We start from the raw sequence: 8,039 nt of genomic DNA, 5'->3' as shown, positions 1-8,039 counted from the left end.
AAGTTGAAGCTTTGAACGAAAATGTTGGTGAGGAGGAGGTATTGTGAGCACTTATCTTCAATGAACGCAGTAAGACTTGCGTTCTCCACCAAGTAATAAAAGTCTTCATAAAGTCCGGCGGTGCGCAAAAATTCATCACTTGGCCACTCGCACGCTCGAACTTCTGTGACTCGAGGGACTATGTACTTGGGGTGGTTCTTCTCATCCTCCTTGGGGTTACAGCTTGAAGAGCCTCTCAAGAACCTCCTCATCTTTTCCTTTTTCTAGCTCTGAAAATTTCTGAAATTTTTAGAGACTTCGAAAGAAAAGCGAATAAAGATTAACCCAACTTGTAGCAACTACTCCTACTAGTGCCTAGAGACCGTATCACGCGCTAAAACTACTTGGGACCAGCTAAAATCAGCATTTCTAGCTCAAGAACAAGGTCACCAAGGTAGCAAGAATACGCGAAGGATAAAGCACTAGAGCAAAAACTAATTGGACCAATGGAGGAGTCACTTACCAAGGAGTAATTTCCCCAAAACGGTTCGGAGAATGGTGCTTTGAGCAAGGAGATCGAAAATCACAGCCAAATGAGCAAGAACACGGGTTTGAGCTGCGAAGCAATTTTTTCTGGAGGTGGAAGAAGAGGCTGAGGGCTGGAATGAGTGGAGGGGGTGCATGTGGGCCCCACAAGCTTGCACCCCTCCACCAGGGGGGTAGGTGGCGGTGGCAGGGCTTGTGGCCCACTGGTCTGCCCCCCAGGCCAGCTCTCAGGCCCAGAAATTTTCAAAAATTCCACAAAAAAATCATACTAAATTTTCAGGACCATCAGAGAACTTTTATTTTCGAGGTATTTTTCTCCGGGACGCTAAAACAGAAAACAGGAAAAGCTAAACTAATTCTATCATTTTTCTTCTAAGCAAAAGAAATTGAAAGCTCAAAACAGAGGTATGTGACTCTTTGATTCATCCGTTTCATGGTCATCGAAAGAAATCCGTCAATGGGATTGATCAAGTCCTTATGACAAAACCTTCTCGAATCGCAAGAGAGAACGGAGAATTTTCGAATAGCCACTAAGTCACCTCAATGGGGATATGTATCTCCCCAACAAGCAAATCATACTTCATCTTGACACAAGAAATAGGGCATTCAAAGCTCCCAATAAGAATCGATGAAGTCTTTTCGATAGCATTGATGCAATGTACTTGATATCGTTTCTTCGGAAAGTGCACTGTGTACTGATTACCGTTGACGTGGAAAGTGACATTGCCTTTATTGCAATCTATAACAGCCCCTACAGTGTTTAAAAAGGGTCTTCCGAGGATGACAGCCATGGCATCGTCCTCGGGAATATCCAAGATAACAAAGTCTGTTAAGATAGTGGTGTTAGCACCACAACAGGCACATCCTCGCAAATGCCGATAGGGAAAGCAGTTGATTTGTCGGCCATTTGCAGAGAAATTTCAGTGGGTGTCAACTTATCCAATTCAAGTCTACGATAAAGAGAGAGTGGCATAACACTAACACCGGCTCCAAGGTCACATAAGGCAGTTCTTACGTAGTTTCCTTTAATGGAGCAAGGTATAGTGGGCACTCCGGGATCACCAAGTTTCTTAGGAGTTCCACCTTTAAAAGTGTAATTGGCAAGCATGGTGGAGATCTCAAGATATGGTATCTTCTATTTATTAGTCACGATATCTTTCATGTACTTTGCATACAGAGACATCTTGAGCATATCAGTTAACCGCATCTGCAGAAAGACGGGTCTTATCATCTCAACGAAGCGCTCAAAATCCTCATCATCCTTTTTCTTGGATGGCTTAGGAGGAAAGGGCATAGGTCTCTGAACCCATGGCTCTCTTTATTTACCATGCTTCCTAGCAGTGAAGTCATTCTTATCGTATTTCTTAGGTTGTGGATTATCAGGATTAACGGTAGGTTCAATCTCCACATCCTCATCATTGCTAGGTTGAGCATTATTATGAACATCACTGTCCATATTGTCACCAGGTTCATGTTCATCACCAGATTGTGTTTCTGCATCAGACGCATAAATATCATTAGGTTCTTCCGGTGTGACAGTATTTGGTGAACTGGCATGGAGGCTTCTATCATCCTTCTTCTTCTCCTTAGGATGACCAGGTGTATCAACATTGATTCCTTGCGAATATTGATCAATTCTCTTAGGATGACCTTCAGGATACAAAGGTTCTTGAGTCATTTTGCCTCCTCTAGTAATGACTCTGACAGAGTTGTCATTTAATTCATTGAGCAAGTCATTCTGAGCTTTAAGTACTTGTTCTACCTGAGTAGTAATCATAGAGGCATGTTTACTCAGAAGCTTCAGATTGTTGAAATTTCTGTCTACACAAGCACTTAAATAGCTAAGCATACGAGTACTTTGTTCCAAATGTCTGCTAACATAATCATTGAAACTCTGTTGTTTGGCAACAAAGTTGTCAAATTCATCAAAGCATAGGCTAGCAGGTTTATCAAAAGGAATATCACTCTCATCAAACCTACGCAGAGAATTCACTTCTACTACCTGTATCGGGTTATTGAGACCATGGATCTCTTCGATAGGTGGTAGATTTTTGACATCTTCAGATCTAATGCCTTTCTCTTGCATGGATTTCTTGGCTTCTTGCATATCTTCGGGACTGAGGAATAGAATACCTCTTTTCTTCGGAGTTGGCTTAGGAGGTGGTTCGGGAATAGTCCAAGCATTATCGTTGATCAAGATGTTATTCAGTAGGGTCTCAGCTTGTTCTATAGTTCGTTCCCTAAAAACACAACCGGCACAACTATCTAGGTGGTCTCTAGAGGCATCGGTAAGTCCGTTATAGAGGATATCAAGTATCTCGTTCTTCTTAAGAGGGTGATCAGGCAAAGCATTCTGTAGCTGGATGAGCCTCCCCCAAGCTTGTGGGAGACTCTCTTCTTGGAGTTGAGCAAAGTTGTATATTTCCTGCAAGGCAGCTTGCTTCTTATGGGCAGGGAAATATTTCTCAAAAAAGTAATAGACCATCTCCTGGGGACTACACACACATCCAGGAGCAAGAGAGGTGAACCAGGCTTTAGCATCATCCTTTAGAGAGAAAGGAAACAGCTTAAGGATATAGTAGTGGCGGATCTTCTCCTCATTAGTGAAAAGGTTGGCTATATCGTGTAGTTTGGCAAGATGGGCTATGACCGTCTCAGACTCATATCCGTGAAAAGGATCAGATTCGACTAGAGAGATTATCTCAGGATCGATAGAGAATTCATAATCCTTATCGGTGATAAAGATAGGCGAAGTGGAAAACTTCGGGTCATATTTCATCTTAGCTTCCCGAGATTTTTCCTTCCACTTGAGAAGTAATTTCTCAGCATCATAGGCATCCTTACACGCAAGAAAATCCTCAGCTATCTCTCCCTCCATAACGTAACCCTCAGGTATATTAGGCAATTCATATCTAGGAGAGCTAGATCTAGCAGGAGCAAAAGCAGGTTCTATCTCAATAGTGGCGGCAGTATCAAAAGCATCACGAGCATTGGCAGTAACTCTAGCAATATGAGCATCAAGGAACACTCCTAGTGGAACATCAGGCAAAGTAGTATCTCTAGCAGTATCAAGCATAGCATCATCAGGCAAAATAGCATCTCTAGCATCATCGGGCAAAACAGTATCAAGCATAGCATCTCTAGCAGTATCAAGCATAGCATCATCAGGCAAAGTATCAAGCATAGCATCATTAGGCATAGTATCAAGCATAGCATCTCTAGCAATATCAGGCATAGCATCATAAGCATCATCAAGCACAGGCGACATATCAAGATTTCTAGCAGGAGTTGGTGTCGCAAACTTACTCATAACTGAAGGTGAATCAAGTGCAGAGCTAGATGGCAATTCCTTACCTCCCCTCGTAGTTGAGGGCAAGACTTTGGTCTTCGGATCCTTCAGATTCTTCATAGTGATCAGCAGATATAAATCCCAAGTGACTTAGAGAATATAGCAATACCTCCCCGGCAACGGCGCCAGAAAAATGCTTGATGTCAACTGTTCTTCCCCTTTGTAACGGCACCAGAAGAATGCTGTTAGCACTCTCCGGCAATCGAAACTAGAAGAATGTTGTTGACGGCCCACAAGTGCATGGGATCGTAGCAGTTTTTGAGGGTAGAGTATTCGATCCAAATTTGTTGATTCACACGATGGAAGGTGAGAGAATACTCTCAAGTATTAGCAGTTGAATTGTCAGATTCAACCACACCTGAAAGATTAGTATCTGCAAGCAAAGTAGTAACAACAAAGTAGCGAGTAACGGCAGTGGCAAGGAACAGCAGTAGTGACAGCAGTAGCAAGTAGCAACAGTAGCAAGCGACAGTAGTAGCAACAGTAGCAAGCGACAGTAGTAGCAACAGTAGTAGCAGCAGAGCAAGACAAGTAACAGCAGTAGTAGGACAAACTCGTAGGCAATGGGTCGGTGATTTTTTTGGATGAAATTCATCATGCAACAGCTATAACACGGAGAGATATGTGGCTAGCTCCCGTTCGTCAATGTGATGTAGGCATGCATTCCGTGTGTCGTCATACGTGCTTAGGGAAAAGAACTTGCATGACATCCATTGTCCATCCCTCCTGTGGCAGCGGGGTACAAAAAGAAACTACGGGATATTAAGGTTCTCCTTTTAATAAAGAACCGGACCAACGCATTAGCACTTGGTGAACACATGAACTCCTCAAACTATGGTCATCACCGGGAGTGGTTCTGGTTATTGTGACTCCGGGGTTGCCGGATCATAACACATAGTAGGTAACTACAACTTGCAAGATCGGATCTAAAACACACATATATTGGTGACAACATAATAATTTCAGATCTGAAATCATGGCACTCGGGCCCTAGTGACAAGCATTAAGCATGGCAAAGTAGTAGCAACATCAATCTCAGAACATAGTGGATACTAGGGATCAATCCCCATCAAAACTAACTCGATTACATGATAGATCTCATCCTACTCATCACCGCCTAGCGAGCCTACGAATAGATTACTCACGAACAACGAAGAGATTCATGTAATTGGAGAGGGAAGAAGGTTGATGATGACGATGGCAACAATTTCCCCTCTCCGGAGCCCAAGACGCACTCCAAATCTGCCCTCCAGATGAAGAACGGGTGGTGGCGGCGCCTCCGTATCGTAAACACGGTGAAAACTTCTCTTTTTATTTTTTCTGGGACGAAAGGGGACTTATAGACCTGAGGTTGGGGGCGGCAGAGCCGTGTGGGCCCCACAAGCCTGCCCACCGCCACCAGGGGGTGGTGGCGGAGCCAGGGCTTGTGGCCCACTGGCCCACCCCCTCAGGTGGAACTTGGCGCAGATATTTTTTATATTTTCCAAAACTGCTCCCCGTAGATTTTCAGGACGTTTGGAGAACTTTGATTTCTGCACAAAATAACACCAAGGCAATTTTGCTGAAAACAACGTCAGTCCAGGTTAGTTCTATTCAAATCATGCAAATTAGAGTCCAAAACAAGGGCAAAAGAGTTTGAAAAAGTAGATACGATGGAGACGTATCAGCTAGCATCCACATCCGGTGGGTGTGACCCAGATACATAAATCTCGTTACCCACTTGACTACCCTGGCCTGGTTCATATCCCACGTTGACTTGTACGAATTTCTCCTCCTTCGCCATTGGTTGCACTAGAGCATATGGGTGCATTCTTCGGTCTCTGGAACGACTTAAAAGGGACGACCAATGCTGGCTCCTATCTATCGGCATCAACTCCCACTTGAAATTTTTACAAGATTTGGTCCACAATGCATGAATACTGACGGAACAGACTTCAGGATCCATCCCAAAACTAGTAGTCAACCAGTGCTTCAACTGCCTAATGTCCAGTCTGTCCGAGTGTGAAAGTGTCATGACCTCTTTTTTAAACTCCCTAAGATCAACCCCCAACTCATTATATCGAACATTACCAGGGCCGTAATAAACATTCAAATTTACGGATTCAGACATTTTCACCTATCACACATTGCCAACTTGTCATTTTTCGCAAAGAACAAATTTATACAAAAATAAACCTAGAGTAAAAAACCGGTATACCTTCGATGACTTCTTCTTCCTCTACCCCTTCTTCTTCCTCTCCACCTTCTTCTTCCTCTCCACCACACCACCTCTTCAGCATCCACACCTCCACCACCCCAGCATGGTTCCTCCAAACGAACAAAAAACTACCTACCCCATGGCACAAAATGAGGCCGTAGGTAGGCCGGTGAAGATGGGTATGATCTATTGTTTTACCGGATTCAATAGGAAAATGGTGGAGGATGGAGGAGATCGGAGGGGGAGCAAAATTAGTGAAGAAAAGCAAAAGAGAGAAGAGGATCCAACAAGTGAGGGGGGAGAAGGGCTCTGTCGGCCTTATCAGGGGCTCTTCGGCTTCCTGGAGGCCGGCGGGCCCGCTTCGGCCAGCCACATGAGCCGACAACAGCTCTTCGACCACCCGTGGACCGACCGGCCCTCTAGGCCTCCCGCCGGCCGACAGGCCCCCCTTCGGCCAACCAGAGGCCGACGGGTATTATTTTTGATTTTTTTCCATTTCGACATATGGTTCTCGAATTCGGTAAAAAAATCGTCGTATTTTGCCAAAACAAATATAACTTGCATGCTGAAACTATAGGAGACCCACTCCCGCCTAAGAGTGATCCGGTGTTTGGATTAAAGGTATTACCTGATACTTTGAAATATGCTTATCTCGATGAAAACAAGATGTATCCTATTATTATCAATGCTAACCTCTGAGTGCACCAAGAAAAGAGATTATTAAATTTCTTAAAGAAGCGACATGATGCAATTGGATATACTCTTGATGATCTTAAGGACATTAGCCCTACCCTGTGTCAACACAAGATTAATATGGAGCCCGATGCTAAACCACTCATTGATCATCAACGACGCTTGAATCCAAAAATGAAGAATGTGACAAGAACAAAAATATTAAAACTTATGAAGACAGGTATAATCTAACCCATAGTTGATAATCTAAACACTCTTATATTTTCTTACGGAGGGAGTAGTATGGAAAATTTTCATCAAGTTATAGTCCCAAATTGAGAGATTCATCTATTTTTTCCACTTTCAGTCAAATTTTGGCCAATCTTTTGACCTTGACAAAATGTCCATAATTTTGTGTAATTTTTACAACACAATAAGCAATGTCTAGTATACTCGGGAATGTTCATAAAGTTTGGAGTAGCAGCATGAGAGATTTATAGAGTTTTCATTTTCAACCAAATTTTGAGCCAAAAAAATGTCCAGAAAAAAAAGAACACTAATATGCTGATCATTCTGGGATTTTCAAAATATTTTTTGTCAAACTAATAACAAATTACAAGGAAAATACCAATTCGGCCCCTAGTTGGCATGCCTACTCAGCGTCTAGTCAACATTAATTTCGGTCAAAACCGGTTGACTTGGTCCAAACCGAGATAAGATTTTTTTTAACATTGTGGCATGTTGAGGGTGCATTTCGACCTGTTTTGAAAATGAGGATCGTAAATCAAATTGAGTGGCTAGTTGGGGTTAAAATATGAAATTTTCTCTTCATTTTGTTTATGTTGAAATTAGTAGTGGGCCTTAGGCCCATAAGAGAATTTTAGACAATCTCCAAGGGCCCATGTAGGTGGTGGCATGACAAGGTGGTGCTGGGAAGTTTAGTCCCACCCTGCTAGTGGAGGAGAAATTGGACCCCTTTATAAGGGTCTCTCTTCCACATGTTACTCGGGAGTGAGAAGAAAAGGTGCCCTCGCGCACTCCTCCTCCGTCGCCACGCCTCGCCATGCCTCGTCACGACGTGGGAATGAGCCGAGCTCATACCTACATGCTTATTTTTGTCGGTCTAAAACGGAGAATACGACTCGTCTCTCCGCCCAGCCGCCCTTATAAGCACGCTAACGCCTACACTAGCCGTCACGAGAATCAGATCACATCTGCCTCACGCGTTCGTTCCTTTTGATGCTGCTGCCGCCGGCGCCTCCGTCCCGTTTACCGCGTACACGGTCGACGGGAGAG

This window comes from Hordeum vulgare, chromosome 4H, assembly GCF_904849725.1.
Source record: "Hordeum vulgare subsp. vulgare chromosome 4H, MorexV3_pseudomolecules_assembly, whole genome shotgun sequence".
Taxonomy (NCBI): Eukaryota; Viridiplantae; Streptophyta; class Magnoliopsida; order Poales; family Poaceae; genus Hordeum; species Hordeum vulgare.
The sequence above is the reverse complement of the archived record's forward strand: the minus strand, read 5'-3'. Positions refer to the sequence as shown.